Consider the following 13,546-nt stretch of genomic DNA (forward strand, 5'->3'; position numbering starts at 1 on the left):
ACCCAGGGATCGCTGGCACTCAGAGCAAGCACGGGGCCGGCGTTCCATTGCTATGACAGCCAGGAGCCTTGTGAAGGCTCCAAGGACTTTCTTTCAGTATGTTCTGTTGAAAGCTACTCTATATAGCCTGCAATAGAACTGGTAAAAATCCGTATAGATCCATGCCTGGTTCATTTTGACGCACTAGCTGTGGACAATTTCCTACTTCTAAGTGTTATAATGCCATCGTCTGCACTGAAAACCCTCTTGGCCATAACACTTGAGGCTGGATAAAACTCCCATGGAAAACTTTGCTCTAACCCCTGACACTAACTAAGGCACTGGAAGAGGAGGTGGACTGGGATTACGCAGAGGGCACCTGATTGTGTGTTAAAATAGCAGTTGCAGTGGTCTCACTTATTGCTGTATAATCAGAGGGCCATACAGCTATTCTTGCAAGTGTGTGTGTTGATCCAGGGGCCTGCCATGGTTGGTGATTTTGGCCAGCGTAATTGATGCCATCATCATCATCATCATCATCTTGAAAGAAATAAGAGTTAGCCTTCCCACCTGGCTGTGCCTGTGCTGTTGCCCCCTCTGAATCCAAAGGAGTCTTCTTCCTCTACTCCTCCTGTTCCTTCTCTTCTGTCTCTTGTTGCATGAGTATAATTGTTCCCTCTAAGATATACAATAAAGGGATCACATCGCTGATGCTGCATTTGTCCCTGCTGACAAATTTAGTGACCTCTTCATAGGAACTGACACACTCCAATTATTTATCTCGAAATAACACATTGTCCCTGTGGTCTACTACATGAAGTAATCGTTCACCACCTTCACCGAGTTGGAACATCACAAATAAGGCAGAACAAAGGCAGATGGACAATTAAGAGATGGTGTCATGAAAAAACTGTCTCAAAGCCACTTGTGTAAGTTAAAGCATCTCAAAGTTATTGCTATGCAAAGTGACACGTCAGTTTAGAAATTGAGGCTGTGTCTGTAAGGTACTTTTAGGTTGTGTCTCTAAGGGGTTAGTAATAGACTGGTTCAAATTCTGGTTGAGGAGTATCTGTATGGAGTACAGTGAGTGTACTGTGCCATAATAAGGTGAACTAGAGGCCCACTCAGCTCAGGGGCCCGCTGTGGATTCACCTGTTTACCTGTGGGCCAGTTTGAGCCTGTGTCTCAGTGTCAGAACATAAACCACCAGCTTTACCACATAAATGCTATATAATTATTTTTGGACCAGAAATAGTTTAAAATGATTGAAAATAAGTTTACGAAATCAAAGCTTTCAATTAAAGTAAAACAAAATACAGAGCAATGTGTATTGTACTGGAGACTTTGATCACATGTAAATGTGAATGACGGCATAATTAACTTGCCTATAACGTTTACTCAATCCATTCTTTAAATGTTCAGATAGCAGAGGTTTCAATTGCACATGACAATGAAATAGATTGAAATGATATCACACATATGCATATTAATAAATAAATTATTTCTGAATTATTTCCAAGCATCAGGAACATCAGCTCAGTAATTACAATATTGACCATGTGACTAGAGTTCAAGCCACCCTGAAAGTACACATCACATATTTACTGGAACATATAACTTGGTAATGGCCTGCACATTATGTTCTTTTTTATTGTCTTACCCTGTGAAGCAGAAGGATATGATGGTAATATGGAACTGGAACATGTTGGGAGTTGTACTAGGTTCACTGCAGCTGGAATGCCGAAGGTTGTGGACTCCTGCTGTAGCTTAAGATAACGTTAAACATTTTTGCAAAATAAGTTATTATAAAACTTGCAGAGTTGTAAAGATTTTCTCATATCTCCTTTATGATAACAGTTCTGTTGTCTTAACAGTTTTCCAATGGATATGACTGTGCATTCAGCAACTTCCTATGGTCTGGCATTTATTAGAAACCCATCCATGATTTTATCATTTATGGAAATGTTACCTTCTCATGCATGTGGAAATCATGACTGGATTTTTGACAAGACCACAGAAAGTTCCTAAATACATGATTGTATGCACTGACAATTGATTAAGACAAAAGACTTAAGATACTTAGGGAAAATCTTTTAGGCTAAGGCCTTACATAGTGGCCCATTGTGAAAAAGTGCTGCGGGAAAAACCATATCAAGAACAAATTATGTTTTTTCCTACAGTGTTTTTCACAGAAAGTCTGCAAATGTTTCCTAAGGTCCAAGGGAAGTGATTTAAAAAAACAAAACAAAAAAAAAACCTCACCTTTCCTGGGCTTTCTCGCTACAACATCTTTTTCAGTCCTCTTCTGCTTGTAACTGAAGCATCACTGCGGAGGCCTGTTGTAGTCACGTGGGGAGCGCTGACGTAATGATATTATTGCACCCCACATGACTGCTGGGGCCCAATCACCCTAGGGCACATGACTTTATTCACAGGCCAGAAGAGCCCCAAAAAGAATACTAGGGATAGTCGGTAGGTGAGCATAAGTGTTTGTTATCTTTACTTACCTCCCTAGGCAGACTATATGTATAGTGATCAGGGAACCAGGCTTTACCCAATCACTATGATGAAAAAATGCAAAACACAAAAGGCACTAGGTAAATCCACAAAACTAGAAAAAACACTGTGTCAGGAAGACAGGACTACCAATATATCATAAAAATTGATAAATTTTATTAATACAAAAGATAGAAAAATATGACATACAAAACATAAGGAGGGGGGAAAAAAGACCAAAGCTACCTAAAACAGGATATGTGGACGGTAAACCTGGAAAAAGATCATGTCAAATATATTCAAATAAATATTGAAGAGACAAAGTCTCACCAATGTAAAAAGACACATGCATATAATCAAATTTCCATGGAATGAAACTATATGTACATAGGGACCATACAAAAAGAAATAAATACAAATATGCAAGAATAACTGGTTTAACAAAAACCTGAAAGCAGGAATGTGTATGATGATGCTGTATTGGAAGCTACAAATAGTGTAATTGTAACCATGATGTATTGAAAAAAAAGTGGGCAAAATGCATACTCAAAGAATCCTACATGGTATCAATAATGGAGCCAAGAAAATACAGCAAAGAGAAAGTGCAGATCCCTATGGAAACATGCAAAGTAAATTCATGTAGATGGGAACCTACCACATGAATACGCACCCCGACGCGCGTTTCGCCAATATATGGCGAAGCTCTGCCCTCCATTGAAAACAATAGAAGGCAGAATCTAGGAGGAGACTTCTACAGATTCGGGAGCAGAATCTGTCTCCATATCTAAGGAAAATTTTTCCGTATGAACTTACTCCTAATGTACAGTGATGGATAATAGCAATAAACACTAATCCCTTCCCAACGCAGACATTTTTAATTTCTTTTTTTTTTTTAATCCCGCCTTCCAAAAGCCATAACTTCTTTATCTTTCCATTGATGGAGCCATATGATGGCTTAAGTTTTGTGGGAAAAATTATACTTCGTAATGGTATTATTTATTATTCTGTACAATGTACTGAGAAGCTGGAAAAATATTCAAAATTTGTTGGAATTTAAGAAAAACTGTGATTGCATGACTTTCTTATGGATTTTATTTTCATGGCATTCACTGTGCAGCCAAAATGATATGCCTCCTGCCCTTTGCCCTGTCCACAGCATCTTTTATTCCATTGGTAACATCAGCACTGTAAGGTATCCCTGTACCACTGACTATTAAAGGTACTCGGTAGGGTTGAGCGATCGTGTGATTGAGAAAATTTCACGATCGCCATCGGAATTCCGAACATGATCTTTTTATGTGGGATCGAGATCGGTGATCTTTTCCCACAATACATTGCTTAGCCTTCACACTGAGTATACGCTGTATACTCAGTGTGAAGGCTCTGCTGCGGTTCCATAGGAATGAATGGAAACAGCCGGCAAACAGCCTTAACCCCCTGCGCGCCGGCTACCTTCATTCATTGGAATAGGAGGCTAAACTAAACATCTCTAGCAGCTACTTACCTCTAGAGATGGCTGCTCTGGTGCCCTCCTTCTTGCCTCGCTGCCCCGCCTCCCAGGTTAGTGTTTAAAGCGCTAGGTAGGAGGGGTTTGTGGCTTAGGAGAGTGTGGGCGGGTACAGGGCGGGGAGACGTGACGTCTCCCCTCCCAGTACCCGCCCACACTCTCCTAACCTGGCAGGGTGGGGGCAGGGAGCAGCATGGAGCGGCAGCGAAGCAAAAAAGAAGGAAGGCACCGGACCAGCCATCTCTGGAGGTAAGTGGACACCAGGGGGGACTAAGTAGCCAGAGGTTTAAAAAAAATCCTCTGGCTACTTTAGTGATTCACTACACAGCGTGGATTCTAACAATTGTTAGATTCCATGCTGTATAGTGAATAGGATTGCTTTTAAAATCCGATCTACGATTAATTGAAAAATCCCATTGACTTGCATTGGGATCGGAATTGGGATCGAGATCAGGTTCGAATGAAAAATGATTGGAAATCGGATTTTAAAATCGATCCTGAAAAGTCAAGATCGGCTCAACCCTAGTACTCGGTTCTGTTTATTCAATCATATCACAAGCATTTCCTGCCTTTAGTCATATTTTTCTTACTCTTGGAAAACCCTTTAAATATAAGGAGCAGGAGAACAACTTAATATGTGGTGAAAGAAACAAAGGAAGCAAATATCTTTAATAAGACATATTTCGAAGTTTCCTAAATATAAAAGCATTATTTATGAAAAATTGTTTCTAACTGGATGTTTATAACTGGATGATCTTTAACATTGCTTTATTATAAGAATTTCTCCCGTTATCACAATTCACAAGATATTTTAAAACAACCTAGAGTGTATTCTAAAGCAAATGGATAATAGGGGCAAAATACTACTGTATGTGCCTAATATACTAAGCACTTAAGATTTGCTATATCTACACAGTGCACAATAAGGCTATTTGCTAGATACACTTGGGCATACAGCATGTGTTACGTTCCATTACCAGGTTTAAGAGGACAACACATTTCATTGCAGTAGTTTGATTTACGCATTTAACGTATGACTTAAGAAGGATATAAATATTTTCTACTTCTCAAGGTTGTTCTGTTCTTGTCTATGTTACCGATATGCATCATGTACAGCCAGAAGAAAGTGGGAGGGTGTAATTTAGGTAAATCAATTTGTCTATGCCACTGTCTATGTCTCAGAGGAGAATTGTAAAGTCAACTACATGAAGAGATAAGTTTGATTTTAGGAATATCTTTTAAGATCTTATCCCTAATAAAAGTTAAAGGGAACACAGTAGGGTTGATTTAGTACTAGATGTGCACTTTATTGTGAAAGTGGTGCCATTTTTGCCACACGCCATTGGGTTAGAAGAATTGTGACACTTTCAGTTCCGTAATAACTAGGAGAAGGTAAGTATCCATGGGACGATAGCTGCAAGGAGTTCTTGAGGCACTTCTATCACTGCTTTAAAATTTGGCCCCATGAGTGTTAGGTTTGGTTCATACCCAAGTTGGCTCTCCATATGGAGATTCCAATGCACGCGGACCACATTATAGTCTACGGGGTCTGCGGGTTTCCGCCAATGCATTACAAAAAAAACCCTGCAGTTCTATTGCATAGAGTAGCCTGAAATAGAAAATAATGAAAGACAGGTCTGGGAACCTGTCATGGTAACAAGTTGCTGGCCCTGGAGCTTATTCCAGGTGCCGGCAATCCCAGGCAAAATGGCTTCACCCATGCGCTATTAGTAAAATGGCACCATGGTCAGTTTTGACCAAGGCGCCATAGGGTTTAATGCCCGCAATGAGTGTGGGCACCCATCGCAGATAGAGATGAGCGAACACTAAAATGTTCGAGGTTCGAAATTCGATTCGAACAGCCGCTCAATGTTCGTGTGTTCGAACGGGTTTCGAACCCCATTATAGTCTATGGGGAACAGATACTCGTTAAGGGGGAAACCCAAATCCGTGTCTGGAGGGTCACCAAGTCCACTATGACACCCCAGGAAATGATGCCAACACCTCTGGAATGACACTGGGACAGCAGGGGAAGCATGTCTGGGGGCATCTAACACACCAAAGACCCTCTATTACCCCAACATCACAGCCTAACAACTACACACTTTACACACTCAATACCACCTCTCAGACAGTAGGAAAACACCTTGAAACATGTGTATTTGGCACTTGCAGTGAGGAGAGCTTGTCACCAGCAGTGAATTTGGCCCTTGTAGTAAGTTGAGGTTGGCACCAACATTTGTTTTGAAAATCAGGGTGGATTGAGCCTCTAACCAGCAGAGTTTGGGCAAATTCATGGTGGAGGGAGCCTCTAAACACCCCAGTTTGGGCAAATTCATGGTGGAGGGAGCCTCTAAAAACCCCAGTTTGGACCAATTCATGGTGGAGGGAGCCTCTAACCAGCCCAGTGTGGGCAAATTCATGGTGGAGGGAGCCTCTAAAAAACCCAGTTTGGACCAATTCATGGTGGAGGGAGCCTCTAACCAGCCCAGTTTGGGCAAATTCATGGTGGAGGGAGCCTCTAAAAAACCCAGTTTGGACCAATTCATGGTGGAGGGAGCCTCTAACCAGCCCAGTTTGGGCAAATTCATGGTGGAGGGAGCCTCTAAAAAACCCAGTTTGGACCAATTCATGGTGGAGGGAGCCTCTAACCAGCCCAGTTTGGGCACATTCATGGTGGAGGGAGCCTCTAACCAGCCCAGTTTGGACCAATTAATGGTGGAGGGAGCCGCTAAACAGCCCAGTTTGGACCAATTCATGGTGGAGGGAGCCTCTAAAAACCCCAGTTTGGACCAATTCATGGTGGAGGGAGCCTCTAAAAAACCCAGTTTGGACCAATTCATGGTGGAGGGAGCCTCTAACCAGCCCAGTTTGGACCAATTAATGGTGGAGGGAGCCTCTAACCAGCCCAGTTTGGACCAATTAATGGTGGAGGGAGCCGCTAAACAGCCCAGTTTGGACCAATTCATGGTGGAGGGAGCCTCTAACCAGCCCAGTTTGGGCAAATTCATGGTGGAGGGAGCCTCTAAACAGCCCAGTTTGGGCACATTCATGGTGGAGGGAGCCTCTAACCAGCCCAGTTTGGACCAATTAATGGTGGAGGGAGCCTCTAACCAGCCCAGTTTGGACCAATTAATGGTGGAGGGAGCCTCTAAACAGCCAAGTTTGGACCAATTAATGGTGGAGGGAGCCTCTAACCAGCCCAGTTTGGACCAATTAATGGTGGAGGGAGCCTCTAAACAGCCAAGTTTGGACCAATTAATGGTGGAGGGAGCCGCTAAACAGCCCAGTTTGGACCAATTCATGGTGGAGGGAGCCTCTAAACAGCCAAGTTTGGACCAATTAATGGTGGAGGGAGCCTCTAACCAGCCCAGTTTGGACCAATTAATGGTGGAGGGAGCCTCTAAACAGCCAAGTTTGGACCAATTAATGGTGGAGGGAGCCGCTAAACAGCCCAGTTTGGACCAATTAATGGTGGAGGGAGCCTCTAAACAGCCAAGTTTGGACCAATTAATGGTGGAGGGAGCCTCTAACCAGCCCAGTTTTGACCAATTAATGGTGGAGGGAGCCTCTAAACAGCCAAGTTTGGACCAATTAATGGTGGAGGGAGCCTCTAACCAGCCCAGTTTGGACCAATTAATGGTGGAGGGAGCCTCTAAACAGCCAAGTTTGGACCAATTAATGGTGGAGGGAGCCGCTAAACAGCCCAGTTTGGACCAATTCATGGTGGAGGGAGCCTCTAAACAGCCAAGTTTGGACCAATTAATGGTGGAGGGAGCCTCTAACCAGCCCAGTTTGGACCAATTAATGGTGGAGGGAGCCTCTAAACAGCCAAGTTTGGACCAATTAATGGTAGAGGGAGCCGCTAAACAGCCCAGTTTGGACCAATTAATGGTGGAGGGAGCCTCTAAACAGCCAAGTTTGGACCAATTAATGGTGGAGGGAGCCTCTAACCAGCCCAGTTTTGACCAATTAATGGTGGAGGGAGCCTCTAAACAGCCAAGTTTGGACCAATTAATGGTGGAGGGAGCCGCTAAACAGCCCAGTTTGGACCAATTCATGGTGGAGGGAGCCTCTAAAAACCCCAGTTTGGACCAATTCATGGTGGAGGGAGCCTCTAACCAGCCCAGTTTGGGCAAATTCATGGTGGAGGGAGCCTCTAAACAGCCCAGTTTGGACCAATTAATGGTGGAGGGAGCCTCTAACCAGCCCAGTTTGGACCAATTAATGGTGGAGGGAGCCTCTAAACAGCCAAGTTTGGACCAATTAATGGTGGAGGGAGCCTCTAACCAGCCCAGTTTGGACCAATTAATGGTGGAGGGAGCCTCTAAACAGCCAAGTTTGGACCAATTAATGGTGGAGGGAGCCGCTAAACAGCCCAGTTTGGACCAATTCATGGTGGAGGGAGCCTCTAACCAGTCCAGTTTGGACCAATTAATGGTGGAGGGAGCCTCTAAACAGCCAAGTTTGGACCAATTAATGGTGGAGGGAGCCTCTAACCAGCCCAGTTTGGACCAATTAATGGTGGAGGGAGCCTCTAAACAGCCAAGTTTGGACCAATTAATGGTGGAGGGAGCCGCTAAACAGCCCAGTTTGGACCAATTCATGGTGGAGGGAGCCTCTAAAAACCCCAGTTTGGACCAATTCATGGTGGAGGGAGCCTCTAAACAGCCCAGTTTGGGCAAATTCATGGTGGAGGGAGCCTCTAACCAGCAGAGTTGGTGGAAATCAGGGTGGAGGGAGCCTCTAACCAGCAGAGTTGGGGGAAATCAGGGTGGAGGGAGCCTAGTATTAGCAGAATTGTGCAACGCTTATGGTGGATGAGTATGAGGATGCGGAGGAATTGGAGAGGTTGAGTACAGACATGAAGTTTCATGTTGGGGTGCTTTACACAGGTGGGCACAAAAATGACGGCTCTACCCAGTGGTGGTTCATTTTTATCAAAGTGAGCCGGTCGGCACTCTCAGCTTACAGACGGGTGCGCTTGTCAGTGATGATGCCACCGGCTGCACTGAACACCCTCTCAGATAGGACGCTGGCGGCAGGACAGGACAGCACCTCCAAGGCATATAGGGCAAGTTCAAGCCACAGGTCCAACTTCGACACCCAATACGTGTAGGGCGCAGAGGGGTCGGAGAGGACAGGGCTGTGGTCGGAAAGGTATTCCCGCAACATGCGCCTATACTTCTCACGCCTGGTGACACTAGGACCCTCCGTGGCGGCACTTTGGTGAGGGGGTGCCATCAAGGTGTCCCAGACCTTAGACAGTGTGCCCCTCGTTTGTGTGGACCGGTGAGAACTTGGTTGCCTACTGGAGGAACTGCCCTCCCTGCCGCCAACGTCACATGCTGGAAACATCTCCATCATATTCTGCACCAATTGCCTGTGGCAAGCATTGATGCGATTGGCCCTCCCCTCTACCGGAATAAAAGACGAGATGTTGTTTTTATACCGGGGGTCAAGGATAGCAAAGATCCAGTACTGGTTGTCCTCCATGATTTTGACAATACGCTTGTCGGTTGTAAAGCACCCCAACATGAACTCAGCCATGTCTGCCACAGTGTTAGTTGGCATGACTCCTCTGGCCCCACCGGAAAGTTCAATCTCCATTTCCTCCTCATCCTCCATGTCTACCCATCCGCGCTGCAACAATGGGACGATTCGAAGTTGCCCGGAAGCCTCCTGTATCACCATCACATCATCGGACAACTCTTCTTCCTCCTCCTCCTCCTCCTCCTCCATTAAACGCAGTGAAGCGGACAGATGTGTGGACCTACTCTCCAGCTGTGACGGATCGGATGCTATCCCTAACTCCTCTGTGTGATCTGAGTTATCCCTGATGTCAATCAGGGATTCTCTCAGAACACACAAGAGCGGGATTGTAAGGCTCACCATCGCATCCTCAGAGCTCACCCTCCTTGTGGACTCCTCAAAGACCCGTAGGATGTCACAAAGGTCTCTCATCCATGGACACTCATGGATGTGAAACTGAGGCAGCTGACTTTGTGGCACCCTAGGGTTTTGTAGCTGGTATTCCATCAAAGGTCTCTGCTGCTCAACCACTCTATTCAACATCTGAAACGTTGAGTTCCAGCGTGTGGGGACGTCGCACAAAAGCCGGTGTTGTGGCACATGCAGGCGTTGCTGGAGAGATTTTAAGCTAGCAGCGGCTACTGTCGACTTGCGAAAGTGGGCGCACATGTGCCGCACTTTCACCAGTAGCTCTGGAACATTGGGGTAGCTCTTTAGGAAACGTTGCACCACTAGGTTGAAGACGTGGGCCAGGCATGGAACATGTTGGAGTCCGGCAAGCTCCAGAGCTGCTACCAGGTTCCGGCCGTTATCACAAACGACCATGCCTGGGCCCAGGTGCAGCGGCTCAAACCATATTGCCGTCTCATCGAGGAGGGCATCCCTCACCTCGGAGGCAGTGTGCTGTCTGTCCCCCAAGCTGATCAGCTTCAGCACAGCCTGCTGACGTCTACCAACGCCAGTGCTGCAACGTTTCCAACTCGTAGCTGGGGTCAATCTAACAGCGGAGGAGGAGGCGGTGGCGGAGGAGGAGGCGGTGGCGGAGGAGGAGGCGGTAGAGGAGGAGGAGGAGGGGGGTGTTCTTCTCGTGTCCCTGCCAGGAATGTTAGGCGGGGAGACGAGGTACACCGGGCCAGTTTGGGAAGCAGTCCCAGCCTCAACTACATTCACCCAGTGTGCCGTCAGTGAAATGTAGTGTCCCTGTCCGCATGCACTTGTCCACGCGTCGGTGGTCAAGTGGACCTTTGTGCAAAGCGCGGAACTAAGGGCCCGCCTGATGTTGAGTGACACGTGCTGGTGCAAGGCGGGGACGGCACACCGGGAGAAGTAGTGACGGCTAGGGACGGCATAGCGAGGTGCCGCAGTTGCCATCAGGTCCAGGAAGGCGGGAGTTTCAACAAGCCGGAACGCCAACATCTCCTGGGCCAGCAGTTTAGCGATGTTGGCGTTCAAGGCTTGCGCGTGTGGGTGGTTAGCAGTGTATTTCTGCCGCCGCTCCAATGTCTGAGAGATGGTGGGTTGTTGTAAAGAAACGCCTGATGGTGCCTTTGATGGTGCAGGAGAAGGAGATAAGACAGGACCAGGGGAGGATGAGGTAGAAGTCAACAAAGTGGCGGAGGCAGATGAAGTGGTGTCCTGGCTCGTCCTCTGGAGTGCATCGCCAGCACAGTCAGCAGTGGCAGTGGCAGAGGCAGTGGCAGAGGCAGTGGCAGTGGCGTGAACGGCAGGCGGCCTTTGTCCTGCCGTTGCTGCCTGCCACTGATTCCAGTGCTTGGATTCCAAATGACGGCGCATTGAAGTGGTGGACAGGTTGCTCTTCTCAGAGCCCCTAATCAATTTCGAGAGGCAAATTGTGCAGACAACACTATATCTGTCCTCGGCGCATTCCTTGAAAAAACTCCACACCTTCGAGAAACGTGCCCTCGAGGTGGGAGTTTTTCGGGGCTGGGTACGAACTGGAACATCTTGGGAGATTCCGGGTGTGGCCTGGCTTCGCCTAAGCTGCTGACCTCTGCCTCTGCCTCTAGCTACCCTTTTTGGTGCTGCACCTGCCTCAACATCCACACTACTTTCCCCGCTTGACATCCCCCCTGTCCAGGTCGGGTCAGTGTCCTCATCATCCACCACTTCCTCTTCCAACTCCTGTCTAATCTCCTCCTCCCGCACAATGCGCCGGTCAACTGGATGCCCTGACGGCAACTGCGTCACATCATCGTCGATGAGGGTGGGTTGCTGGTCATCCACCACCAAATCGAACGGAGATGGAGGAGACTCTAGTGTTTGAGCATCTGGACACAGATGCTCCTCTGTTAGGTTCGTGGAATCGTGACATGGAGAGGCAGGTTGAGGGACAATGAAAGGAGCGGAGAACAGCTCTGGGGAGCAGGGACAGTTTGGGTTATTGTTCTGTAAAGCTTCGGAATTTTGGGAGGAAGGAAGACAAGACTGTTGGGTAATAGGAGGAGAGGAGGCAGAGTCTGACTGGCTGCTGGACAATGTGCTGTAAGCGTTCTCTGACAGCCATTGCAAGACCTGTTCCTGGTTCTCGGGCCTACTAAGGTTTGTACCCTGCAGTTTAGTTAATGTGGCAAGCAACCCTGGCACTGTGGAGTGGCGCAATGCTTGCTGCCCCACAGGAGTAGGCACGGGACGCCCTGTGGCTTCACTGCTACCTTGCTCCCCAGAACCATTCCCCCGACCTCGCCCACGGCCTCGTCCACGTCCCTTTCCGGGAGCCTTGCGCATTTTGAATTCCTAGTTAGAAATTGGCACTGTATACCAGTAGTAAAAATTGTGGGTGCACGTAACCCCAATATATTCTTTGAATTACCAGTCAGAAACTGGCACTATATGGCAGTAGCAAGAAATGAGGGTATTTGTATTCCCAATATATTCTTTGAATTCCCAGTCAGACAATGGCACTGTATACCAGTAGTAAAAATTGTGGGTGCACGTAACCCCAATATATTCTTTGAATTCCCAGTCAGACACTGGCACTATATGGCAGTAGCAAGAAATGAGGGTATTTGTATTCCCAATATATTCTTTGAATTTCCAGTCAGACAATGGCACTGTATACCAGTAGTAAAAATTGTGGGTGCACGTAACCACAATATATTCTTTGAATTCCCAGTCAGACACTGGCACTATATGGCAGTAGCAAGAAATGAGGGTATTTGTATTCCCAATATATTCTTTGAATTCCCAGTCAGACAATGGCACTGTATACCAGTAGTAAAAATTGTGGGTGCACGTAACCACAATATATTCTTTGAATTCCCAGTCAGACACTGGCACTATATGGCAGTAGCAAGAAATGAGGGTATTTGTATTCCCAATATATTCTTTGAATTCCCAGTCAGACAATGGCACTGTATACCAGTAGTAAAAATTGTGGGTGCACGTAACCACAATATATTCTTTGAATTACCAGTCAGAAACTGGCACTATATGGCAGTAGCAAGAAATGAGGGTATTTGTATTCCCAATATATTCTTTGAATTCCCAGTCAGACAATGGCACTGTATACCAGTAGTAAAAATTGTGGGTGCACGTTACCCCAATATATTCTTTGAATTCCCAGTCAGACACTGGCACTATATGGCAGTAGCAAGAAATGAGGGTATTTGTATTCCCAATATATTCTTTGAATTCCCAGTCAGACAATGGCACTGTATACCAGTAGTAAAAATTGTGGGTGCACGTTACCCCAATATATTCTTTGAATTCCCAGTCAGACACTGGCACTATATGGCAGTAGCAAGAAATGAGGGTATTTGTATTCCCAATATATTCTTTGAATTCCCAGTCAGACAATGGCACTGTATACCAGTAGTAAAAATTGTGGGTGCACATAACCCCAATATATTCTTTGAATTCCCAGTCAGACACTGGCACTATATGGCAGTAGCAAGAAATGAGGGTATTTGTATTCCCAATATATTCTTTGAATTCCCAGTCAGACAATGGCACTGTATACCAGTAGTAAAAATTGTGGGTGCACGTAACCACAATATATTCTTTGAATTACCA

The sequence above is a fragment of the Leptodactylus fuscus genome, chromosome 2 (assembly GCF_031893055.1).
Source record: "Leptodactylus fuscus isolate aLepFus1 chromosome 2, aLepFus1.hap2, whole genome shotgun sequence".
Classification (NCBI taxonomy): domain Eukaryota; kingdom Metazoa; phylum Chordata; class Amphibia; order Anura; family Leptodactylidae; genus Leptodactylus; species Leptodactylus fuscus.